The 27,416-nt window shown below is 51.7% G+C and overlaps 1 protein-coding gene across 5 annotated transcripts in view; it reads right to left on the bottom strand.

Moving 5' to 3' along the window:
• Pitpnm2 (phosphatidylinositol transfer protein membrane associated 2) overlaps positions 1–27,416 on the bottom strand; it is a 131,545-nt gene that overhangs the window by 55,345 nt on the left and 48,784 nt on the right. Inside the window, exon 1 of one of the 5 annotated variants that reach the window (XM_032886807.1) lies at positions 16,235–16,402. The exons of 3 other annotated variants lie outside the window; for them this stretch is intronic. The gene's annotated coding sequence lies outside the window, so the exon portion shown is untranslated. Of the gene's footprint in view, positions 1–14,168; positions 14,794–16,234; positions 16,403–27,416 lie in introns of those variants that run through there. One more of the 5 variants, XM_032886809.1, reaches the window with a different exon arrangement.

Here is a 27,416-nt window from a genome sequence, read left to right as displayed (position 1 = left end):
AGGAGTGCAGGTAACGGTGCCTGGGAATGGCTCATGCCTGCGTGCCAGTGTCCTGCCCCAGAGACCATGGGATGATGGCTGGGGTACTGGGACCCTAGGCTCCTGACAGCTGTCTCAGACAATGGCTTCTCACGCTGGCTACTTGCTACCCTAGGGCTTACTGAGGCCTGGACGCTGGTGGTGATCATGGCCATTCTAGTTGAGGGACAATCCAGGGAGGCTGCAGTGGAGAAGGGAAAGTGGTGGTCTGCTGGTCCTGAATTGTTAACTGAGAAGGGGAGTGGGAGAGAGGACACTCGGGGGAAACAGAGGCAGGAGCTTGAGAAGCTGAGATAAGCGGCAGCTGTGCCTGCTCCAGGATTTGGGGAGGGAACAAGGATCCTGTGGCTGTCCAGACACAAAGAGCACAGAGGCTGGCAGGTGGCCTTCCGAAGGCCCCAGGGATCACTCCTGGACAGGTTGGTGCTCCCCCTCTCAGAGCTGCTCTTTTGAGGTAGACACTCGTGGACCTTTTCCTACATGTCAATGTCAGCACTCCACATTCTTTTCCTCAGGGGAGCCACGGCGAGGCAGAATCATACAATTCAGGCAGTTACATAGCTCCGTGGACCACCCCGTCCCTCGGTGCCACCCTAAAGTGGACTTCCTGCCACTGTGGCTAAATCCTACACTGGGAGCTACAGCAGGGAGGCTCCGCTCTAGCTTGCCCCATACTCTGACCAAATAGATGATGTCCCTAGTCCTCCCTACCATAGTGGCAGAAATAGCTTCTAAGTTCTAAGTGCTCCAGGCAGATCCCCTGGGTCATTCTTCCGGAAGTTGCAGTGGGCATTTTCTCCTGAGGACCTGACTCTCCCCAAGAGTGTCACTCAAGGCTCCTAGACTATGCTCTCTGGGTTCCCCTCCCCATGACTAGCTGGGCTGTTGCTAAAGGTATGTTCTGAGGAACTACAGCCATGGGGAGCAGGAGGTCCCCACAGAGGTCCAGTAACAGCCAAGGCTGGCTCCTCTGACCAAGGGAAGCAGGTGGTCTGTACACCCCTTCTTCTATGTACCTGGGCCCCCGAGCATTTGCTTTCCACCCCAATTTCAATGTACTTTGAATGTAAATCCAGGGTTGGCCTGTGCCTGAGGCCAGGGGAAGAGAGCTTAAGGCCCAATTACCTTTCTTTTTTTTTTTTCCAGAGCTGGGAACCGAACCCAGAGCCTTTCAGTTGCTAGGCAAGCACTCTACCACTGAGCTAAATCCCCAACCCCCAATTACCTTTCACGGTCATATGTCATATACTGAGACAAGATACTGAAGACTCAGAATCTTCTGGAGAGGAAGGAAAGGCAATATAGTCTGTGTGTGTGTGTGTGTGTGTGTGTGTGTGTGTGTGTGTGTGTGTGTGTCCAGTGACAGTGTGGAGCTTCTTATACTAGACCTACCCCATTACCCCCCAAAAAGTATCCAGCCACCACCAAGTGATAGATACTGAAAGCACCCAGCTGCTGGGCACTCTGAAGGATGCATGGGGGTTGGGGCAAAGGGCTGACATTACCTCCTTTTCTCCAAAAATCACAGGAGTGGCAGTTAATGGGAGTAGAGGGCTTTTAAAACCAGTTTAAAAAAAAGAAAGAAAGAAAGAAAGAAAAGAAAGGTCACAGATGCTTACCCCTGGGGCAAATGCGTATGGGATTTCGGCTTCTTGAATGTCAGACAGGTAGCGCATTCATTCCCGCACCTTTCAATGATCCAATGCATTGACATTTCTGCATTGAATTCGTGAGTATCGGATACGCAACGGCTATAAATAGCTTCACGTGAACTATAAATAACCCCACCCCAGTTCACTTGGGACCCTGCTGCCAAGCGTACAATGACAAAGCACTTGGATTCCAGGGCTTGCTGCATTTGGGGATAGAGAGTGGAGCATTGTGGGTGTGCATGTCAGCGTTCTTTCTGCACGCCGTGAGCCAACTGTACACCAGGCCCGGCTCATCCTGCAACCCTAAGCAAGGCTGTGGGTGTCTTACCCTTGAGATTCACCGGGCCCTTGGACCCTGGGAGATGACAGTCCGAGGACATTAGTCTCAAATAAAGGCAAAAGCATGTGCATGCTTCTGCGCACACACACACACACACACACACACACACACAATGGGAGAGGAGGGAGAAGGAGGGAGAGAAGTGGGGGCAGGGGAGAGTGCACAATACCTATAAAAGTAACCATGAAGGCTGGATGCAGAGGGACAGGTAGGAAAGCAGAGCCCAGTTCTGGGGTCGAACCTGGACAACATCCTTTGGCCACTTGTGTGGCAAGAGCCAGCATATGGAATGGGGCTGGGTCCAGCAGAGCACAGCTTTCTGGTCTGTATACAGAGGGGGGGATGGAGCAGCAGGCATGGCTGGGCTCTCAGAACTGCGGCCTCTGAGCTGGGTTGACCTGGGTGAGCAGGATCTCTACCGGCAGCGATCACCTCAGGCTACACAAGTCTTTGGTGGGGAGCTGGGGGTCTGGGAGAGAGAACACGAGGCAGCAGGGCTTCATGGTAGTGACTGTTAAATGTCTGCTTACTGTTTGTGACATTGTATCTGTGTTCAATACAATCGAGGAGTTTTCATGGGTGGGCACCTTCACCCCAGAAATGCCTCTGCATCTAGGAGAATCTCTCAAGTAGGAACCTTCGTGGGTCCACCCTCAACGCAGTATGATCTTTCAAATGCTCTTTCAAGAGAAACTCCTGAGTTTGGCGGGAAGAGCCCAGAAAGTGCAATGAAGGCTTCTCTTCGATGAGGAAGCATGGCCTCGATGACAGATACGGGCTGGGAAGTCAGGATGGAGGCTCCAGTTGTACCTCTACCTCTCATTGGTCTAGATCGAGTAACTTAGGGTTTGAGCTTTAGGTGCTCTGTATTTAAAACCGGATGTCTCATGAAGGTGAACATGAAAGACAGTGTTGAAGATCCAGGGTGCAACGGTCAAGAAGGCAGCCGCCATGACGACCGCGCTAGGTAACAGTGCTGGTGGAGTGTTCCTTGCTCTGGCCCTCACACCGCTCTGTCAGCAGTCATGTCAGGGTAACTCAGCACTCTGCGGTCACGCTAGCAGGTAGCAGGCCGCCCTGTTGCCTCCCTCACGCTCCCAGCAGCATTCTCAACAGCTGGGAAGGTGCCCTTTCCCACTGCAATTGAAGCCATGAAAATGACAGGGACTTGGCTAAGGTCATCAAGCAAGTCAGAAACAAGGAGGGGCAAGAACTCTTCGTTGAGGGCACAAAGACGCACCAGGGCCATTCCAACTAACACCCAGAAGCCAATGGCTGCAGAACCTTCTTGCACTCTCCATGTCACGGGTGTTGAGAAGCACCCAGTGGGCCAGCCCGGTGGGTTATCAGGGCAGAGAGGGGGAGAACAAGAAGGAGAGGGGGTGGCTGGGGTACAGGGAACTGAGTCATCTCCCAACTGGTCCGAGCCCATCGCACACAGTCTGGCTCCTCTATCTTTGGCGGGGAGCCGGGGGCTATTCTGGGAAGCCTGCACACAACCTGCCACTTCCCTGCCAGGCTGACTGGGTCAAAAACAAAACCAGCCCAGCAACAGCCCCATGTCAACAGGGTGGGAGGTGAAGAGGCGCTTAACAGCCCCGAACAGAACAGCAGGAACGGGGGAAAGTTGGCGGAGGCTGGGGGAACACAGTCACTCCCACCTTGAAAAAAAGGATAGCGCGGTGGAGGGAAAAAAGCAAACAAAAACTGAGTTGAAGGTCACAAAGCAAAGCATTGTGGGAAAGACTGGAATTAGATAGACCTAAGTTTAAATGCAAGCTTTGGGGTGTGTGTGTGTGTGTATGTGCATATGTGTGTGTATGTGCATATGTGTGTGTATGTGTGTATGTGTGTGCACGTGTGTGCGTGTGTATGTCTGTGTATGTGCATATGTGTGTATGTGTGCATATGTGTGTGTGTACATGTGTATATATTTGTGTGTGTATGTGTGTGTATGTGCATATGTGTGTATGTGTGTGTAAATGTGTGTATATTTGTGTGTGTGTGTGTATTTTCCAGGCAATGGAACACAGGACCTTGGTATATGCTAAGTAGGAACTACCACTGAGCCACATGTCCGCCTCAAGCTCTGTTTTTGAGAAAGTTGCTTAATCACTCTGCCTGTAGGGATACTGTCAGTCTCAGAGAAGTGGGAACCGAACACTGTTAGGATGTCAAAGAGGAGAGTGGGCACGTGTCTGAAGGTTAACTAATGCCTGTTGTCATCCCTCAAGACCCTCCTAGCTCAGGGCCATCTCTGTGGGCAGTCCATCTACAGCTCTTGCCTTATAGGCACTGGCTGCTTGGGACAGATGAAGCCCCTGTAGAGTGGACAGCACTTGTCCATTCTTCTGTGACCATCGTGCTGAGGCCACAGCATCTGCCCAACGGGTCCACAAGAACTACGAGTCTGAGTCCAAGAAATCAGAAGAGAAAGAAGACTCCTCACCCCAGAGAAACTGTAACGGGGAAGGACATGGCAGTACGTGGCTGAGGGAAAGCTGCCAGTCTCAGGTTTCAGGGTGAAGGGCAGTATCCCACCCGGAACAGAAGTCTAGCAACACCTCTGACGACAGAATGGGAAGGTCTGGAGCAGAGAGAGAGATCCAAGGGCTGGGCTTTGCTGTATGAGGAGCTGACACAAGCTGTCACATGATTATGTCTTTTTGACAGATGAGAGGAAAGGGCTTGGGGATGAAAAGGAAGGGACACACCTGAGGTCACCCAGCAAATGGGTGTGAGGCTTGGTAGCAGGAAAACCTTGGATGGGAAACAGGTCCAGGCAGCAAAGACACAGACTATTGAAGACAGGATAGATAGAACTCTCCAGAATGAAGTCTTTAACTGGTGCTATGTGGGGCTTCAAGGTCTAACCAGCCCTGCCAGACACCCAGCCCTGTACTTTTTTCCCCTTTAACCAGACTCTCTAGAAACTCCAGGGTTGGATTAGGAAATAGCCAGAAGGTGAGAAAAGCCCAAATGTTTATTGATGGGTGAGTGAAGAGATGTCTATCCACGCAAGGAAATATCACTCGGCCTTAAACAGGGAGACATTCTGACACAGACGAACTCTGAATTGTATCTGGCTCCTCCCCAACCCAGGCCAGCGCATGGGAAAACTCGTGGAGGGAATCATCACCCCTCACTGCCAAGAGGTGTACGGCCTTCCTCATCTGAAACGGGCCTGGGCTCTTGCGCATGACAAATGCACCGGCTGCAGGTGCCAAGTGCAGCAGCTCAGGTTATCGGGGCTCCATCTGAGGCTTGCACCAGGCAGCCCAGGAAGAAGTTTCTGAGGGGGCTTTGCAGGAGGCAGCGCTTTAAAACCGGGTAAGGAGAGTAGAACGAGAGTCCAAGCTGTCTCTCAGCAGCGTAGGCAGGGCCCAGTATACAGGCGTGTGGCTGTTAATGCTCTGGACACCGGACAATTGTGGCCATGCTTCCTCTCCCTTAAGCCCGCTAAGGAGCCAGAAGTAAGAACTTGAGCTACACTTGCAGGAAAGACTTTAGGATCCAAGGTTGACTCTGCCACTGCTGAAGAGGGTCTTGGGAGTCCCTGGCCTCAGTCAGCGGTTGTCGGGTGAGGCTTGAATCTCTGGGAGGAGCACAGAGCCCGGCAGATGGGAATCCTCTTTCCAAAGCCTACTCTGCAAGAGGGGCTCAACCACCTCTGGGATGAGCTGCTCACCACCCACAAGATAGCACAAGAAAGCTCTCGTGCTCAGCAGATCGAGTCTCCTGTCAGCCCGTTAGAGTCACCTTGGATCTTTCTTTTGGGGACAACTCGATGGAGGTACTGAATGGCACACCCTCTCCTGGTGTCTCTGGTTCTATTTTTGGAGGTAGATTAACTTAGCTGGTGATGGGACAGGAAGCGGCTAAAAGTACCTGATCTGTTTCCTAGGACCAGCTGCTCCCGGGCCATTGTTGGGTAGAGTACATAGGCTTATCTTTGGGGACATTCTGCCTGCTGGGTACAATAGGAGTAAGGTTTCCCTATTGCTCCAAGTTCATACCTGCATGGGATGTCAGAATGGGACCTTCCTAGGGTCTTGGCAATTAATGAATCAGAACGAATTTGTGATAAGGTCTTTCTGGATTTAGAATGGGCTCAAAACGTGACTAGCAACTGGTGTCTCTGGAGGAGAAGGCAGAGTCACAGAAGCGGAGGCCAGGTGAGGACGGAAAGAGAGGAGAGTGATGCAGCCACAGCCGAGGAAGTCCTAGAGCCACAGGTGGGAGAAACGCTTGGAGGCTGAGCACCAGAGGCGGCAGAGGTCGTGTGTGTGGTCACACAGGTCCCCAGCCCCAGACATGAGGCTCGGGCAGTGGTGAAATACAGTTCTGCAGTTTAAGTCACCAGCTGCAGCACCGTGTCACGGCATTTGACCCCAGCTTGTGGCCCCAAGAGGCAGCATACACCCTGGGCTTCCCCAGGCTACCAGCCGGTCTTTTCTGCTCTGAGTGCACGGTGGGAAACGATCACTGCAGCTCTAGCTGTGGGCACTTAAGCAGGACTGAGCCAGCCTGTTGCTGGGCAGTTACCAGGGCTGTGGTCCAATAACTTGGGGCACTTAAGGAGCCTTCTCATGCTAATGAGAAGTCTGTCTGTGTTCAGGTTGTTAAGACACTTGAGGAAAATTGGCCATTCAGCCCATAGTGTGCTGATTGCTGTTCAGCCTTTCTGCCCTGCCCCCAACACCAATCCTGGGCTTTTGTAGGCCCCTGTGTAGTTGATCCGGCCAGGCCTGACATTGCCAAAAACCCTGATGTGTGCCAACGCTATGCAAATAGCTTTCAGACCTAACTCAAGGGAAAAGGCAAGCTTCACAAGCACCCGAGACACAGACTTCATACCCTACACTTTAGTTCTCAACCTGCCTCCAGTTTGGGGAGCATCTCAGAATCAGGAAAAGGGAACTGTCAAGGCTTCTGGGAGCTTTAGGACTACCAGTCAGGGCTTGTCTGACAGCTGGCAAAGTGGGCGTGGCAGGATGCTGCAGCAAGGCAGTTCCTCTACCTCTCACTTCTTAATCCCATGGGTTTGTCGGGACAACGGTGATGGTCAGGGCTGACACAAAGGTTCACAGGGTTGCAAGTCTGACACTGCTCAGAGCAGAGAATATCTAGTGTATCCAGTGAGCCTCTTTTTTGTTTTGATTACTGCTTTAATTCAAGACAGCATTTCTCTGTGAAGCCCTGGCTGTCCTGGAATGGGCTCTATAGACCAGGCTGGCCTCAAACTCAGAGCTCTGCCTGCCTCTGTCTTCTGAGTGAAAAGGAAGAACGGAATCCCTGGGGGGGGGTCCTTTGACCCCCACAAGCATATGGTAGCACATGCATGTCCTCCACCTACAGTAAATAACCAATAAATGTAGCTTTTTTTTTTTTTTAAATCAGATTCCTGACTCTTCCTCCCAGGATCCCTGAATCACACCCCAAGGGAAGTTCAGCAACCTCTGCTTTAACGCATCACCCCGGGTGACTGAGAAACCGCTGGAAATGACGGAGTCTGGATTGACCTCTTCCATGTACAGAGGGACATGGAAGCAGAGGCAGAACAGGTTTGGACAGGTTATACATAAGAGCCGAGCCCTGGTGTCTTCAAACTTAGCCAATGTCCCACAGGCCTGGAGCCCTCCAGGCAGAGCCATCTGTCCAGGGCACAGTCCCTACCCTTTCCTGGCCCCGGGGCACACATGCCATTTTTGCCCTTGGTTATTTCTGTAAGCCCATTCTTTGGCCATGTGTTTGCCTTTGAGCTCAGGCCCTGGTTCAAAGTGGTTCCCCAGGGCTCTTGTCAACAGTGGTGCTCAATTAAGGTGCCCGGTAAATATTGGTTAGGAAAATGATTTTAATTCCAAACCCTATTCCTGAATAGTTCCCTGACCTTGGGAAGGTCACTCAACTTTTATGGAACACATTCAACCCATCTGCCTGAACATGTCATGGGCCACAGTAAGGGTAGGCTGACAGATCAGACACGACTGCAAAGTGGCAGAAAGGCCTCAACCTGCATACTGGACACCAACCGCACAACGGACAGATGACACTGGGCCCAAAAAGCCCAAAGTATGAGATCCAGCCAGGAGACTGCAGGGGGACAGGGTGAGGGGGACAGGGTCAGTGGGACGGAGCCTGGAAGGCAGATGAGACTCCCAGATGAGGTAAATAGGTAGATTCCAGAACCTCTGCTCACTTCCTCCTCACACAGAGATGGCGGTCGGGGAGAGACAGCATGTCTTGGTCCTGTCCTAGCAAGGTCTACTGGAGAGCCCGTGAATGCTACCAGGCTGCAAACAGATGGTTACATCAAACTATGGTCTGCAGGCTGCGGTTGTGCTGGGCCATACCCAAGGCCTCTCCCTGGGTTGGACCAGCAGCAGCCCCACCACCTCTTTCAGCTGTCAGTGTTCTCGGTCAACTGTGTGGGTATGGGTAACCAGAAAGGCCCGTCCCTGCAGAGAGGCCTGCTGGAGCCCTAGGCGGGGCAACTAAAGGAATCTACTTTTATGCTGAGGCTGGCTCACATAAGAGGCCCTTGGTAAGGAGGACCCGGAGTTGCCTCAGCCTGAGCCCATCTGTATCATCTCAAGGGGACTGACCGGCTTTCGGCCCGGGAACATCTCTGAGGTCTGAGAAGCAATATGGCCTTTCTGGATCTGCTCAGCTCACAGATTACAAGTACCTCCCACCGTGGCCTCATGGGACTTGGGAAAGCTGCCTGGGTTTCTGTGTGGACTTCTCCCTCTAGCCAGCCTGACCTGGGTGCCATGGAGCCACAGGCTGGAGCATACTGAACTCTGCAGTGTACAGAGATGGCTGTGAATAGCAGAGGGGGAACAGAAAAGCCACACCTCTGCTCTAAGCTCAGGGACTAGCCAGAGTCTCACGCATGACTACTGGCCTCTGCTCCTTCTCTACGAAGGCTCCTCCCTGGCTATGCCCACAGCAACCATCACACTCCTAAAGGACCATGTCCTGTGGTCTCTGTTCCTGGGGCAAGAACCATGTCATTCTGCTTCTACCATGGGCATGCAGGACTCACTGAGTCCCAGCAGTGAGACACAGTGAGACACAGAGCTGTTCCCTGGACCCTGGAATGGAGGGGCTGTTGCAGGATATTTGATCCCACTGTGAACCCTGAGATTGTGGTACTGGAAAAAAAAAAAACCCTCTGTTTTCTAGTTGTGTGGTTCAGCCCTTTGGCACACCACTAATGCCTCTGTGCACACGTTTAATGTCAACCAATGAAGGTAAAGTTAGTTTGTAGAAGGAGACACCCACGTTTGAAAATTGCATCTAGTTGAGTGGCAGACAAACTGACAAATCAGAGAAAGATGTGACAGAAGAGGATCTGCCCAGCTCTTACAAGAAGAGAGGGGAAGGGAAGCTACTTGCAGGGCAGCGTGGGAGAGAGAGGGGGCAGTTTTACCTGGAAGGTTGTAAAGAGACAGGTTGCAGAGAGAGAACAAGCTAGATACAGGTGAGGACAGAACAAGCCAGAGAATGAGGAGGAGCCAGAAAATGAGAACAGATCGCCAGAGTTAGTTTGAGGTCAAGCAGCAGAACTGAATGAGAAGTGGACGGAAGGCAGCCTGTTTCAATCAGTCGGCTTGGAAAGCAGTTTTAAGCCAGAACAGTCTGAGGTGAACCAGCCAGCCAGAGCTCAGACAGAAATTGAAAGTGTATTCGGCCGAAGTCTCAGAAGAATAAAAGATATTTTATAAAGGGGCGGTCGGAGAGACCTGAAGGTTGGTGAGCATCAATGCTCCCCTCACCCCAAGGCAAGCCTGCTCTTGGGAACACACTGGAGTCTGTGCTGGTGAGGCCTAGTCAGTTCAGAGGACTGCTCTGGCCTCAATATCAGGACAACATTTGGAGGTATACCCCGTGAAGTCATCACCTGTGCCTGTGCCCTTCCTATGATGGAGAAAGGAGCCGAGACGTGGAGCTACACACAGGGCGAGGGACAACGGGGACTACTGCCCTGTTCTGCACACCAGGAATCTAAGGTACAATGACATTCATCAGGTCCCATGAATCACACAGCTAGAGCTCAAACCTGGGTCTATGTAGCTGCCACACTGCACTTCCTACCGTCTGAAGACGTTCCTGTCCCCCAAGCAGCCCAGTCCCCACCCCACCTCCATCCCAGGAGCCCCATACAGCCCCAGCCTGGGAGAAAGGACTTCAGTGACCGGCAGTACATCCCACACCCTAAGCAAATGAAACAAGGTAGCAAGAATGTTTTAAAATGAACTAATCCCTACTCCCTGCCTGAGCAGTCATGACAAAGCCTTCTCACAGCCAGCCACAGGTGGTGCGCACACCCTACGAAGCTGTGAAGGACTTTACAAGGGCACACACACCAGGCAGAGAGGGCACTGACATGGAAGAAAGCTTTCCGCAGAGATGATCTGCCTTTTGTCCTCTACGGCGTGTGAGGGTGCCGGCACTGACCCTACCATGCAAACCAGGAAACAGAGGCTCAGAGGGGCCAAGGGACTACCCGGATCTCGTGAGCAAAAGCTGATGGCTAAACGGGAACAAGAACGGGGCCTTTGGACTTGCTTTCCTCCCTCAGCCCTGCATTTGAAACTAGTGAGGGGTTCTTATCCCAGCAAGTCAGGAGAACCGAGGCAAAAATTGGGTACTGTGAAGATACAGACATGAGCTGAGCTGGGCCCCTTTCCTTTCCTCTCCAACCCTGCCTAGCTCTCTGCAGAGTTCATTGACTTCCATCAAGTCTGGCTTTGTCAAGGGATAATGGCAGTTCAGAGAAGGTCTCGTGGAACAGAGCAAGGACTCCAGGCTCTTGGTCTGTGGGCCCAGGACTCCCTTGTGAACGGCTGTCAAGGTTCTGAGTTGAACCAAGGTTCTATGGGAAGGGAGCCCACAGCAATGAGGGGGCCACAAAACTCACCTTACGGGGAAACACACTACTGCATGTGAGGTCCAGAAAACCAAAATGAACAATGAACAGCGGCACCAGTCCAGGCACCGGCGTACGATCCAGTGTCCTCCCACCAGCACGTGAAGGGGGGCAGTTAGAGCCACTCTGGGCAACAGAATCTTGACTCTCAAGCTGGACCCCGAACCTCTCATGTTTAGAGGAAACTGCTTCAGGCTGGTAACTTAGAAGCTACAGTCAACCCCCCTCCTCCTCGGCTCTGTCATCTCATCTAGGGCTGGACAGCCACTTACAGATTGTATTCATTGGGCTTCTAGCGGATTCTTTAAGATAAGAACACGCCTGTGTTACTCGGCGCTCTATCAACCTTTTAAGAAGAATCCTCAAGTATCTATGGCCCAACAGACAAACGAAAACAAACAAAAAATAAAAAACCCTTTATAATCTCCAATTTTCAGAAAGATTACAGAATGAAAGCAAGAACTCCCATATATCTACCATGGATCGCTGATTCCTCTCCTTTTGCACTGCTTTATGTCCGGGCCCTCTCCCTACATGCATGAATAAAGGGGAGTACTATCTGTCCTGGCCCATGAAAGAAGCATTAGGATGATTTGTCCACGGCAGCCCTACTACCCCCACCACTGCTGATACACCCCTTCCAGTTCCTTCACATCTGATGTGAATGTTGGGTACGTGAAGCAGACAGTGTTACCTTTCTGTTACAGACAGGAATCTGAGGCATAGGTCCCAGGATGGACACAGCCCCTCCCACCACATAAGCCGCTGATATTTAAGACCCCAGTTTAAGATAAACAGACTTTATCATGCATCGTCTTCCTGATTGTGGGATAACTTTTAAATGTGAATCGTTCTGAGTCTATAGCAGAATAAAAGTGGGGGGTGGGGAGCAGTGTCTGGGTGTGTTGTATTCTCTACTTCACAGTTGAGTCTTGAACTGTACCCTGCACAGGAGCCATGAGTGAAAGGGCAGGCTGGGGACAGGAACTCCCTTCCACTGTTGCCCTCAAGCCTCCCCCTCAGATAGCTGGGGTGAAGGGAAGGAAGGCCAGTGGAATGAGTACCACCTTCTCGGGCTGCCTTCCTGCCTGCTTAGCCTACTCCCATGCGGGCTTCCTCTCAAGGCAAAGGTGAGGTCTAGTTTTCATCTAGAGCCAAGGGCCTGCCACACGGAGCAGCTGCATGTGTAAATGATGGATGAGTTGGTCAAGAGAACCGAGTTCTGGCTCTGCCTTCACAGCACAGGCATGTGAGCTTGAGAAATGAGGTGACTGCATAACATTCAACGAGATGGAATGAGGAAGGCACCCATTCAATGGTCAGTAAGACTCTGGGTCAGTCACTCAAAAATAGCTGCCCAGAGCTGCTCTGGAAACTAAGTCGGTAAATGGAGAAGGAATAGGAAGCCAGGATACTCAGACATCCAAAACTGAGCAATGTCACATAGACATACATGCGCATACAGAAAACACATACACACATCACATACACACCACATATTACATATAACACAAACATAAAATACATAAATTATCACACAAATACCCACATGTTCACAGAACACTACACATGTATGAGCACATACACATATGTCTAGTGCACAAACACACCACCCACAGCATATCACACATATACATATCAGTACACCAACCATGTGCATGCAACACCAACACCCTACATATATACACAGCAGTAACACATAGACATATACATATCACATACAATATTTATTTGCACCCTCATATACAAGTCACACACGACACCAATATATCACTTACACATACATACCATACACATGTACGTTTCTACCTTCCCATTCATATACAGAATACCACAAACACAACACACTTTCACAGAGCTCTGTAGATACACGGAAAACTCAGATACTACAAATAAAATGAAAATACTACAAAAACACTCACGTCTTGAACATAGCTCACATGCAAATACACAACACCCTACACATGCCACAACTATACAGGCACATACCACACATGTGCACGTATCGCCACCTACTAAACTAGTTATAAAAATACCAAATATACACATGCACACAGCCTTAGTCATACATACCACACGGAATACACATATATACCCACATACATGTGAAAAGAAACAAATGCATGCACCCATACATTCACATATACACACAATGTAAATAATTCACAGGCCACACATATGCAGTCATACACAAAATGTGCATATTTGAGCATACGCCCCACATTTATATACACACTCCGTCACATACACCTACCGCAAACCACATATACAATGCAGTCTCAGATGCACACACTTTACATATGCACACATACCAGACAGTTGCACATCACACCACACACAGAGGTTATATCTCACTACCTCTTAAGCTCATCAATGTTTCTGACAATCCCCTTCCCTTAGAAGATAATGGAGCATCTGCATGCTTCTCCCACAGAAGAACATGCCGATTTCTGTAATAACCCAGACACTGTTGTACAGGATAAGGAAGTGGCGGGCAGGAGGAGAGAGAGGGTGGATTCTCTTTCTAGAAGTGGACAAGGTCTGTCTGCTTTACTCAGCTTAGACAGTGAGCTGAAAAGAAATGAGGAAAGGCACAACTGTGTGACCCTGGCAGTGCTGGGAACAGTTATTAAGATCATGCACGCATGAGCAGAATGCCAACAGATATATGAGCTCCTGCTAACAGAAGGGCAAGTGTGTTTGTGTGTGGCTCAAACTTATTTACATGTGGATATGTACATGCATGGGTATGTGTGTGCACACTTAAGGAAATGAACAAGTGTGCCTGCGTGTGTGTGTGTGTGTGTGTGTGTGTGTGTGTGTGTGTGTGTGTCTGTCTGTCCAAGGAAATCACAAGAGCACAGGAATTTCAACGCATGAGCTTCCTTCTTCCTGTACAGTTAATTCCCTAGGAGACTTTTTAGGAGCTGTACATGGATGGGTACACTAGGTAGGGACAAAGTTTCAACCTCCCAGATAGATACTATCATGAGCCCCAGCATCCCTCAACAGGGGTAGAGCTGCCTGTCCTGCCTGGGCGTAGCCTGGTGCTCAACCTAGCAAGGGAGAAAAGCACTGAACTTTTCCCTTACAGCACCAGGGCCTCGTGAGGTCTGTGTGAACCAGAGGCTCCCCTGCTTCCCGCCATCCCTTCCCTGAATCCCGGCGCTCCTGTCAAATTAAAGAAGAGAGAACCACTCACCGCCTGAAAGCCAGCCAATACAGTGATTATTCCGCTTTTCCTGGAATGAGCCTTCTACACTTTCGCTGGCTGGAGCCATCGGCAGCCAGGGTTCCCACCTCTCCAAGCTGCTCTCACACCCTCTGCAGCTCCCCAAGATGCTTTCAAGTAAGTCAGCACTGCGTGCAATCTCGCAGTCCCAATCACGCTTGGGAGCATCCACTAAGCAAGGACTTGGGGAGGAGGAGGAGGCAGGGCTGGAGGGCAGCATTCAGGGTCTACCTGGGACACAAGCAGTGGGAGGTGGAGCTCGGCTCTCCTGAGCTCAGCTCTGGCTGTCCCTTCTGGGTTTGCCAACTGAATGATCAGAATGGGTGCTTGGCTGGTCGTGAGGGAGCATGGAAGACTCCAGGACAAAGGGACTCTCTCTTGTTGTGACAGCAGCGGTGGCAATGGCAACACTAGACCATCCCCCCACCCCCAAACTGAGAGCAGAGATGAGGACAGAGCAGTACTTGAGGGCTTGCCTTTAGGTGTCACATCATATTTTCCATTCTCAGGTAAGCAAAACAGACCAGCACACGGCCTCCCCAGCAGCCTCAGCTTCTAAGCCCATCACAATTCACAGCCAGCCAACAACCCAGATGTGGGTAATGCCACTGAGAAGCCTGCACAGCGCCAGATGCCAGGAGGGTCTCAGGAAATGCTGAGCCTGGAAGTTCTGCTGCTGCTGCTGCTGCTGCTGCTGCTGCTCGAGACACAGACTCCTTGCCCTGCCCACGGGGCCGTTTTGCTGACCAGGGGTGAAGCACTAGAAACAGAGTCTGTGGCGGCTCTCGTGCAGTTTTAAAGGAAGGGGTCACAAAGGAGATATAGCCAACCACAGAGCTACACAGGCCTTGGGCTGCTGTCGAGGTTCGAATGCCATTATTAGAGCAATCTGTCAAGGAGAATGCGGGAACAAAACTAGAGCATAATCAGGTGGCCACGGCCCGACTTAGCAACAAGACCCCGAGCCCTGCTGTATTCTAGTCGCTTGGGAGAGCCACCGTGTGCGAGCCTGGGCCTCAGCAGCTCAGGTCCACACCTGGATGTCCCAACCCGGTCCGCTGCAGGCAGCCCCCTGAGCTGTGGACCCCTTTCAGAGTTAGATATGGATTCCTCAAGACCACACCAAACTTTGGTGCTCCTGTGAGTCAGGCAGGGCTACTTGGTGTGCGTTTTTCTATTTAAAGATCAGACAGGGCTTACACACAGACACCATTCAAGCCTGTAGCTTCTAAGAAATGGGTGCTAAATACGGTATCTTCGGCCTCACTTTCCATCAACACAGGAGATGTTCTTGTTGACAACCGAGGACTCTTTTTTCCACTGCCAGCTGCACAGGAAGGAGGGGTGATTGGGGGGGGGTTGCTTACTTGGGGGTGGGGTGCCTGCCTCCTGGGCTGGGCTGTGGTGGGGTCAACATCACCAATTCCCTCTCCTAACACCATTGCCAGGATGGGACTGGATGGAGAGTGCTCACCCACCAGACAGTAGTCTTAGAATCCCATGCCAATGGGGGGTGTCTGAAGATGGACACAGGACATACCAGCAGGGCCAGTCCACCTCAAATAAGCTGGAAGACTGGTCTCCCGACAGCACCCTCTTGGAATCTTGGTGGAGGGACAAAACATTCCCATGCCGAGTGCCCCTTTCCAGAGGATTGACGACTAGTCGGCCAGAAAGCCAGGCAGCCTGTAGCCAGAGCTCTGCCCGCTGGGGGGCACGTGAGCGTCTCTAAATTTCCTCCTTTCCTTGGTGCCACCACGCTCTAGGAAAGCAGGCTGTGTGTGCTCTAGCAATCACAGGCAACATTGGAGGTACACAGCGCAATGTCCTTCGCCCTGGGAGCCACTCGGGAGAGAAGCTGTGCACTCTCCCCAGACAGGCATTGCCAGAGCAGGCCAGCCCAGGCCTCTCCTTCCATCTCCCTCCATCCCAGCTTCTCAGAGAGAAACCAAACAGACCCTTGACCAGATGGAGCCTTCCTCGCTAATAAACCTAGCCTAAGGCTGAGATGTGTTCAAGAAGAAGCAGAAAATTACCTTTCAGGAAGCCAACGTGAGGTAAGGGGAGTGAGGCACCAAAGTACCAGAGCTGGAGCCTCACGCAGCAGGTGCTGGCTGGAGCCCCGCTCAGCGGCCCCATCCTGCAGACTCTGCTGGCTTCCCACGTGCAGGTCTCAGAGAGCCGTCCCCAGCCAGCCCGCAGCTACATGCCTGCAAGTGCCAGCACACAGTCCCCTGGCTGCGCGAGGAGCCACCACGCAGGGACAACAGAGGCAAGGAAGGAGGAGAGCGGCAGAGGAAGGGGTGGGGAGTGGAGCGGGAGGGCGGGAAGGAGGGAGAATTGATTCTCTCTCCTCCACTGGGACCACTGAGCTAAGTTGCCATGGAGAAAGGGGAGCCGCTGGCAGAGCTTGAGGCGGGCGGAGGAGCCATATGCCAGGGGAAGGCGTCAGCAGAGCCAATCCCACAGTTCTGCTGTGGCAACCTCCCCAAACAGGCCTTGGCCTGCGCACCGAGGCAGGGTGGGGCATGGCTGGACGGTGGGCAAAAACAGCCCTCCGCTACAGCCACCCTGAGGGCAAGCAAAGCCCAGGACGGTCCCCTAGCACAGGCCGCTCGTCCACCCTAGCTGGGACCCTGGACCTGCCTCTTCGCGCCTCTAACCTCACGCTGCTCGCTCGCAGCCCAAGGTCAAAGTCCCAGGAAGACAGTCGGTCCCCTCCCCAGGCTTTTTAGAAGCACTGCCTTTCTATCCTTGCCTCCTGTTTCTAAAACTCAGCCACCAAACCCTGAGTCATACTTTCCCACCCTCAGGAAGGAGGGGATGCCCACCCACAGGAAGGCTTCTGTGGCCCAGAGCCACCCAGGCAGGAAGCCAAGGTAGGAGGCTGCTGGGCACCTGCTGGTTAAAGAAGAGACCCTACCATGGGCACCCTGGACCAGACCCACACTGGGCTGCATCTCCCACCAACCTGCACTACCAGCCTCGCTGCAACCGCTGTGCAAACCCCACTACAGGGCTGGCTCTGCCCCCAGCCTCACACAGTCTCTGGCTGCAGAGGTGGTTGGGGGAGGACAGGAGCCTGGGCTGGAGTCTTTTTCTCCCTTCGGAGATGCAGGGCCATTGCCAGTCTGGTCACATCTCTAGGCTTTCATTCCCTTCGTACAAACTAAGACAGGACCATTTTCTCTACCAAGCTGCGCTCTGGGGCATCGCGATGCTGGCAGACTTGGGGAAGGCTCAGGCTGTGGACGCTGTGTCCTTCCAGATCCAGTTGGAAGCATTGGGGCAGCATCCAATGCCCTGCCTCCCCTTGTGTACTAGGCTGGCAAACCTTAGGACAAAACCTGGAGCCAACAGCGGTGCCCCTAGGCCTGTTTTCCTTGAGGGAACATCTGAGGGTACCATGTACCCTGCCTTGCCTCTGAAACCTGCAGTCGAGAAAACATTTTCTCTTCCTAGGCTCACTCCAACAATTCATTATGAAAATATCCCAGTATATGAATAAATCAGAAAGATGTTATAAGGAACACATAGATTTACTACCCAGATCTCTGTTTCCTCTTCCTTTTCTATTGTTAAAAAAAAAAAAAAAAGAACAAAGAATTTACCGTGTTCATCGATTGAGAGCGTGAATCAGTGGCGTGAAGTCTATCCACGGTGTGGTATAACTGCCACCTTCATCTGTCAGCAATCCCCGAAAGGAGACGGAGACGCATGGGGAGCCATTTCGTTACTGCTTCTCTGTAGGCCCTGACCGCCACTAGTCTACTGCATCCAGACTTGCTAGCTTTGGGTGCTTCATAGAAACGGAATTACAAAGTGCATGTAGCCCTTTGGGGCAGGCTTCTGTCACTTATCACGTTCTTTCTCAAAGTTCACACAAAGGAGTAACCTGTGTCGGTTGCTTCATTCCCTTCACGGCAGAATAATATTCTGTTGATTAGACAGACCTCATTGTACACGTCTACTCGCCACAGGATGGACGTGTGAGTTATTTCTGCATTTGGGTTCTCCTCTCACTCCTCTCCCCAAGACCTAAGGAAGTATTCTGGGCATTTAGCCTACAAACTGCAAGTCCCAGAGACCCCAAACTGAATGGTTACCCACCTGCCTTTCCAATAAGCAAGGCTCGCCTGTGCCTGATGTGGGGACAAAGACAAAAGGCTCCAAGTGGCCCTCAGTCCCCTCTGTCCCAGGGAAGCTGCCAGCTGGGTAGGTGGGTTTAGAGGGACCCCCACTCCATACCTTCCTGGACAGATGAAGTGAGTTCCAGTGCCCCTGTCGTACTTCCAGTGCCCCTGCCGTACAACTGGTGAGTATCCCCCTTTAGCTACAACCTCCCAGGTTGTTCAGAGACAAGGCCAATGCTGCCCAGTCGGGCGCTCCATGAGGATGGCCGCCCTCTACACCTCTACCGGCCAGGTGCAGCTAGGCCTAGGCGGCCACTGACACACACACTGTGCCTAGGGCTGATGGACAATGCTGCTTTGCTTTTATTTACAACTGAAATTAAAGACTTACATGGAGCTGTGCTGATCACCAGGGACAGGACAGCTCTAAAGGTAGAGGAAGCCAATGGCCTAGCTCCTCGACCTCTCTCTTTCCCTTTCCTCTCTCCACTTACCTGAGCTGTCTGGGGTGTGGGGGAGGCTTCTGACTGCAGCCTGGGCCAAGGCCTATCTAGAAGGACAGAGGGTATGTCGTGGGGCTCTCAGGGAACCAAACGGGTAGCAGCTGGGGAGAAGGCTCCTTAGACTCCATAATGACAAGAGTCTGAACCTCAGGCCTGGATCCTCCTCTCTGCCCTGTTCTAGAACCACTCCCTTCGCCCGTCTCCCCCAGCAACTCCTGATGTCATCCCAGAATGCCTGGGCAGGGGCTGTGGGATTGGAACTTCCTTATCATCTCTGTGCGTCAGCAGAACCCTATGTGGTTATGCAACCTTGGTTCCAGGCTAGGTTGAGCGTCCAGCACTTAGGGAGACTGGCCCCCGTCCCCCACTGTGCTCCAGACTCCCAGTGCCATGGAGGGTCTCATGGTAACCCAGACCACACTCTGAAACCATCCTCTCCCTTAGGAGATGCGTAAGGACACACTTATAGAGGATAAAGTGGCTTTCCCGGGCTCATCCAGCAAGGCTGGTCCCAGGCCCGTGGTGTGGGGGGGTTGGTTGTACAAGCTCATTCTCCTGGGACCTCCGGTGCTGGCCAAGCAAAGAGCTATTTGCCTCAAAGTCAAGACAGCAGAAATGAGAAGCAGAGTACACTACTGCTCTCCGGCCCCCAGTCACACCAACCTGCCTTGTGTATGTGGGATGACAGTAAGGTGGCCATGGAGATACCAATGAATAGGGCACATTTAAACACAGCCACAAGGCGCAGGTGGCCTCAATCTCTGTGGTTTCCACATCCAGAGAGTCAACTAACCACAGCCTGAAATGGAAAATATTGAGGAAAAAGAATCGCGTCTGTACTGAGCATATGCAGATCTTTGCTTGCTGTTAACTCCCTGAATGGTATAGTGGGGCAGTTCTTGGTGGGCAGTGTGAAAGTTCCTCACACAGTTCTAGAGTGTTCAACACCACAAATGAAGTAGAGAGGTGAGCTGAGGTGTCCAGGAGCAGATTCACAGGGATATGCAGTACTGCCTTCTACAGAAAGGGATGGTGCACTCAGGTACAAACAATGCCTCACCCTGAGGGGCGGCTGTCAAGCTTGACCCCTGTTGCTCTATCCTGAATGGGCAGGTGCTGCTGAGGACAGGCCTGTCCTCTTCCTGCAAAGCCTTTCCTTGCCTCCCAGCTTCCCGTGCTCCTGTAGGAGCAGGACCTGGGGACCCACCACAAACCTGTAGGGACATCTTGCCTCCCGCAGTTCAATCCCCAGTGGCCTCCCAGCCTCTTATTCATGCTGTCCAGACTGGGGCCCACCTCTTCCCTCAGGGGTTTGCACCTCACAAGCTCCTCCTGCGAGCCTCTGTGTAGGCACACATTACTCAGGCCTTCTTGAGCACTTAGTTAACTCTGAGTCCCGCCCTGGCCTTCCCTTGACCCTTCTCATTGTTCTCATGGTATCAACCTTACCTAATAGACGATCTACTCTTCTTTGATGTTTTTTCTTTCCAAATGGTGGTTAACGATTGCTATCCCAATAGCTTAAGTGCTTGGTTCAGTGGCCTTAAGGATATCAACATGGCTATGCAGCCCTCCCCACTATCTCTGCAACCTTTTCATTTCCCAAACCAGATCTGCACTCATCAAACATGAACTCCCCACCCTGCCCCTCCCCTGGTACCCTCCATTTTACTTCTGTCGCTACCGGTCTGATTCCGGTGACCCAATCTTATGGCATCATTATAGCGCATGGAATACACCGTGGTCCTGCTGTGCTTGGCTTCTTTCACTTAGCAGTCCATGTGTGCTGTAGCGTGTTCCTTTGTAAAACTGCCTGTCATGCTGGGCAGGACAGCATACGCCTTTGTTCTCTGTACTTTGTAGGTGGATCTCTATGAGTTTGAGGCCAGCCTGATCTACAGAGGAAGCTCCAGGACAGACAGGACTACACAGAGAAACCCTGCCTCAAAGAACCAAAGCCACCAAATAAAAAAACCAACTGTCTATCTCACGTACCAGATGGAGACTTCTAGGGTATTCGCTGTATCGTCCCAGGGTGTGCCTGAGAGAATACCTGGTACACAGTAGGTACTGAGCAAATGCTTTAAATGGACGAATAATGAGTGAGTACCCAGACGGACAGGTGGGTGAATGGGAAAAGATGGATGACGATGGCTGAATGAATGACAGGTGGATAGATGGAGAAGCTGCAGAGCAAGTACCTCAGTTCACACGCCTGTGCCAGGCCCTGATTTATACGCAGACCTTAGCTCCTGGTCCTACCCAACCACGATGAAGCCACTTGCCCTGGAGCCCAAGCCTGCCACCCCTAACATATGGCCATATTCAGTGTGGCAGAACCCTCCCCTAAACTTCACAATGGGTTCTCTTACATGGTTAGCCCCTTCAGGATGTCCCCTCAGATGTGGCATATCCAGGGAAAATTTACTAGAGAATTCCCAATTATAGTCTGTTTCTTCAACATGGTCTTACTCCATAGCCCTAGCTGGCCTAGAACTCCTGTCTCTGCCTCCTGAGTGCTGGGATTAAAGTCCTGTGCCACTGTGCAAGGTCCTAGCTGCAATGTGAAGGGGCCTAGGAACCTCAGGCAGTCTCAGGGTGTGGCAGGGAAGAGAGTGGGAGGCCAGGAAGTGCCTGGAACACACATCTCATCTGAGGAGCAGAGCCTGCGGAGGCCCCGGGCAGGCTGAGGGCTGGACCTTCAGCCCTGCTCTGCAGCTGGGCCTACAACCTTGGCAGCAATTCGCCTCTCACCTTTTCCACATCCTGCCTAGCTATTTATAGCCATCCTCTCTCTGAGAACGACTTTACCCGTTTTTTTGTTTGTTTTGTTTTGTTTTGTTTTTTTCTGGCTGGACAGACTTGGTAAATTGAAGTCAGGAGAGCCCCACCTTCGTATGCAGGAGGTTTCATGGTATGGCTATACTTGGCTGGGTCTGCCTGCACCTTGTCTTGTGACGGCCTCAGGGCCTGTGATATCCTCTGCCAGGTGTGTGGTGCCTTCGGGGGGCGGGGGCATTCCAGTCCAGGCAGACCTCAACTTGTGGTGCTAGAAGATGGGGATCCTAGAAAGCCCAGGTCACCCCAAAGTTACTCTCTCCTCTAGGAAAGACATATTGTGGCGGTGGAAGGACAGCTGTACCTTTAAATGCTCGGGCCCACAGATATGAAAAACATTTGCACTCTCTGGCTGTTTGCATCTTTGGTTATTTTTAGGGTGAACCCAGTTGCCTCCCCTTGGAACCGGATGAAGCCCCAGAGAAGGCACGTAGTCCTTTTTTCCCAGATGGGGGGTCCTGCTCCTGTTTCCCTGGGAATGAAGACTTGGACATGGGCTATCTTGGGGAACCGCCCCCAGCATCACACACTGAGCTCCTCTCAGGCTCACTTGAGGGACCTGTGCACAAAAGCGGCTTTGCTGACATCAGGGCCACCCGCCTGCACCCTGAGAGCCCCTTGCACCCCCGGGGTCTGGAGAAAAGAAAGCGTAAAGCAATCCTCCACAGAACCCAGCAGTCCCGGGCGATGGGAATGTCTGGCTGGCGTATTTCTAGAACAAGCAGCAATTAGAGGCGATCTTCTCTCCTGCCCTCCCCTCCCCAAAACAGAAATAAATCAGTGCTACCATTCTCCCAGCTAATGATTTCCTCCATTAAATTAAAAAGCAGAAGAAAATGTTTTTTAAAATGGATTACCATCCCTGTGCTTTCAGAGATCACATGACCTGTCAGCTCCTCTCAAGTCCGGATGCATCAAAGCCCCTCAATTAATTTTTAATAAATAAGACAATCACAGTGTAAGGTTCACCATCAGCCTGTCCCACTCCGCCTCCCTTTCACACTGGTACATCGGGCTGGCCCTCGGCTCAGTCAGGTACAGAAGATTCTACTTCACAAGGTGGAGATGAGAGGCACTTGAGTATACGCCCTAGGCCCCTCTGAAGCGTGGTTAGGAGTGCGGAGTGTGGGACACAGGCTGTTGATTTCCAGGTGTTCCTGTCAGAAAGCCAGAGCTAAGGAGCTAAGCAGGGCAGTGTGAGTTATGGCCACCTACTGTGGTACAGATGGCCAGGGCCTCACCTTTTTATCTCCCTCCTGCAGCACTCCGTGACACAGCACAAACGCTGCTTGTTTAGAAGTGGACGGGCCCAGAAAACATGTTGCCCAGTGGAAGAAGCCAGATTCAGAAGGCCACAGGTCCTATGAGCCACTTCCGTGGCTCGTCCAGCAGAGGGACATCTACAGACGGCACAGTATGGGAAGGCACAGCGCTCATTAATGGGCAGTGTCTGTTGGGAAGAGAAAGCAGCCAGAGTAATGCCACACAGCATGGTGGATGCAGTCTACGTGACTGACACGTGTGCTTACAAATGGCTGGCACAGAAAAGTTTACAATATGAGGCGTAAAAACGTCTTATAAAAATATAAGACAAAAGAAAGCTACTTCTCAAATGCCATTCGGGGACACAAGAATGGCTAGTCACTCCGAGGTGACTGTTACAGCACCCTTTCTTACCAGGGACTGGCTCCTTGTGCTGGCCAGTATTTCCAAAACAAGCTTCTCTGATAGTTTGTGGCAGCAGGCAGGGGCTGCGAATGAAGGCCCAGGGAAAATCTCTGAGGAACTAGGGGGCCTTTGGGTTGGCCATGTCCTCTCTGAGAATCATTACCCCAGATGTTACATAATTTGCTTCTTTTGTTTATTTGTGCTTTCACAGAGAATCCCTTTCTGACCATCTATAGTCAGAGAGAAGCAGGGAAGGTCACTGAGGCCAGGGAGGGAAATCAGGGCAAGGACAGGAGACCCGGAGCCTAGACTGCCCATGACAAGCACCCAGTCCTGTGGCTGTTCCTGGCTGGAGGGAAGCCATTCACAGAGGACTGCCAAAGGCTGGCACTATCGTTAACCAGCCAGAGGGCCTTGGCAAGTTCACTCATCCCTCTGAGCCGCAGGTTTTCTTCCACACTGTGGGAGCGTTTATAGTCCATAGCTCTCGGGCTTCTCTGAGGGCTATACAAAAGATGCACAAATAGTGTTTAGCATATGGCACGGCCCAGTCAGGTCATAAATGGTAAGGACAAACGGATTATGGCCGTAATCTCCCCATCGTGCAGGAATGTTCTTCTTAAGAGGATCAGGGCAACCATCCCAGAAAGTTCAAGAAGGCCACCATGTAACACTAATCACCAGAGGCTGGCCAGAGGCAGGGGCCACCCTGGGACACACTACTAAGGATCATACCATGCGGATGAACTGACTTGATCCTTTGCTCCACATTTTGTATATGGGGAAACCAAATCCTGAAAAGGTTAGTAATTTGCCCCCGGGTCACATAGCTAGGAGACGGTGATTCAAACTGCATTCATGAAGTTGTATTCAAACTCTGCTCCACAACTCCAGGTCCAAGCTGGTTAGTGCTGTTCCATGCATCAAGAGAGGCAAGCAAGGAAGGAGGCAGAGAAGCCTGGAGCAGGCGGAGGGTGACCCCAAGTGCTTCCACAGCACTGACATGGCGGCTGCATGAGCCTCAGAAAGCCTAAGGAAAACTCTCAGTACAGGTCCTGGGAACTCCACGGGACAGTGGGACAGGCCTGAGGCATCTAGCCAGGGCCAAGACTAGGAACTCTATACCACCTTCCCTTAGGCTAGCTGCTTACGTTAGTGTAGAATACGGTTAACTCCCTCAGGGTCAGGACAGGGTGCTGAAGGAAGGTCTCCACACTCCTGCCTTAGATCTTCCAAGATCTGAGACCCAGGGACTGGGGTTTTTTTCACACAGGTGGAAGGTTCTATGTGCACAGCGGGAAGGGAACCTGCTTCCAGCTTGGTGGGATGGTGCTAGTCTGCCCTCCAAGCAAGTCTCTGGAAATACCTGGAAATGCCCAGCTGGTGACTCACAGGCCACCACAGACAGAACTTCTAATTCTTGTTCCCACGAGCGGCCCATGGTGAGCAAGTTAAGCTACCGATGCACAGGAAATAATGTCACCACATCAAAAGCCTCCCAGGATTCCCTTCACACTTAGAATCAATCCAAAGTCCTCACGGTGACCTGGGTCCCCCGGGATGGCACTCCACTTCTCTCTCCTTACTTCCTATGGCCTTTCCTCTCTTGCCCTGTCCCAGTTGCACTGTCTCTCGACCTTGCCAAACACACTTCCATGCCAGCACCATTGCCCCCGCTGCTGCTGGTGTCCTGGTCGGCACGCAACTCTCTTCACAGATTTATGTAGATTTCTAGAGATTTCCCCTTCCGACCACCCTACCTAAAACTCTCCCTGTTCCCTCCCCTCGCTTGCTTTCCTTCCTGCGTCTACACTACTGTCTTAGTTGCTGTTCCATTGCTGTGGAGCGGCCTCATGGCCAAGGCGGCTACCAGAAGAAAGCACCTAGCTGAGAGCTTGCTCACACCTGCAGGGATGTGGCCGTTATCACCACGGTGGGGACAGTGGAAGTAGGCAGGCAGGTGCAGCAGTAGCTGAGAGTTTATCCACAAGCCGAAGGTCGAGGTGTGGGGGTGCCTTGGGCTTTTAAGAACTCAAAGGCCACCCCCAGTGCACACCTCATCCAACAAGATCACAACTGGCAATCCTTCCCAAAATACTTCTACCAACTAGGGTCCAAATATTTAAACATGTGAGCCTACTGGGGGCTTTCCTCATTCACACCGCCATAGCAGTCAAAGAGTGTATTTTAATCAGGGATTTCATGTGGCCTCCTGATCAATCGCCAGCATTCGGAATACACCAGACACACTAGTGGCCTCTAAAAAGTTGGCTGGTGGCTTTAGGAGGTGGCAACTGGAAGTAGGATAAAGGTGGGAGTGACGAGTGCTTCTGGGTGAAAGAAGAAATATGGAGCGTACATAAGCAAATAGGAAATAACTTAAAACAGTAAACGAACATTTCTGCCTGCTGCCACCCTCAAAAAAAGCACCAAGCCCGTGAAGGTTCACAGGTGATTCTAGCAAACCTCTGAAAAGCTCGGGGGAAAGGTTACTCTGTTAGAAGGAGGATAAAAACAGACACACTTCATGAACAAGATGCTCTTCGAGCAAACCTCAAAGTAGGACAGCCATGAAGCACAGCAATAAGAACTTGGGGTCCCCCAGGGAACCATATGCAATGTCACTTTTGTGATAATGTTGCCTACTCCAGAAATATCCTCCTCCATCTGGCCTCTGTGTTCTCTCCCTTTGTCTTCCTCGCCCAACATTCTCCCATCATCCTGGTCACTAAGGTGCAAAGTGAGTATCCCACAAATTTCAGCCCACTGTTGGACACACTGACCCTGTGTCCATTTCTGGCTAATTAAAAAGCAAGACAGGAATTACATTTCCTTCATCCTGGTATCCTCGATGCCTGAAAACACAGCAGGTCTTCAGACATGGTTGAGAAGATGTACAGCATCTGAGAAGGGTTCGAGGCAGCCGACACTTAAGAGAAGCCTTCAAGAGCTGGACACACAAGCAACAGCGTCTGTGCTGCCTGGTTCGAAACCATCCTTAAACATGTGCAGTGGGCTCAGGTGGCAAGCCTCGGGGAGGCTGAGAACGCTCGAGTTTGTCTTTCTCGGGCTCCTTCGGTGAGCAAGAAGAAGGTGAGCAACAGAAGTCACACTTCCTCCGCAGTGAGGCCGAGGGGCACCTGAACTCTCTGTGGAGCTCGGTGAGGCGGTGGGGTCTGGACAACGAAGTGAGAAACGAGGAAACAAGGCTGGCATCTCCAGCAGCCTAGAGGCTGAGCTGAGGGAAAGGGAGAAGAACGGAGGGTGGAAGAGGACAGACTTTTCCCTTCCACACTCACAGAGGCCCAGACATCGCTGCTTTACCCCCAACTACAGCCATTTATCAAACAAGGCTGAGACACCCCTGTCATCACTGCTCTGGGACTGGGCTGCACCCTTCATATCCTCCTCAGCCCTCAGATTCAGATCGACGGCCGCCAGTTCCGTGAGCCAGAAGCATAGCTGAGACCTTCCAGGCCACGGATACGGCGAAGTGTGGATCCTAATGGGAACCCTGCCGTGACCTGCAGGTTCACATCAGAGCTGCCAAGAAACACCTTTGTAGGTGACTTTGTACTCAGTAGAGAAAACAGTTTTGCAGCGGAGACAAAAATCCCTCAGCTCAGGAGAAAGGGAGCTGGTAGGTTTAGCGTATTAGACAAGGTACCTTTGGCTGCATAAAACAGCCATGATGGTTCACACAATAACCGCTCACTACCTCACACTGCTACTGCCGATCACGAAACCTACAGTGGCCTGGCTGGTGGCTCTGCTCTGGGTCACTCAGCCAGTTACAATCGATAAGTTAGTTAGCCAAAGCAGGGCCTATGCTCATCTAAAAGATTGACTGGGGCTAAAAGAGCTACTTTTTTTTTTTTTTTTTAATGTGCAAGCACTCATTTTTTTTAAAAGATATTTTATGTATTTACATTCCAAATGATCCCCTTTCCCCCCTCTCCCATACTCCCTCTTCCCAAAGAGCTACTGTTGAAGAACTCACTCGTGTGACTGACAGCAGGTGTAGGCTGATGGCCAAAAGTCTACCTCTGTGTCTCACCATAATTCCAGAGTTTTCC

Source organism: Rattus rattus, chromosome 16, assembly GCF_011064425.1.
Source record: "Rattus rattus isolate New Zealand chromosome 16, Rrattus_CSIRO_v1, whole genome shotgun sequence".
Classification (NCBI taxonomy): Eukaryota; Metazoa; Chordata; class Mammalia; order Rodentia; family Muridae; genus Rattus; species Rattus rattus.
This window is presented reverse-complemented; position numbering and strand designations above follow the sequence as displayed.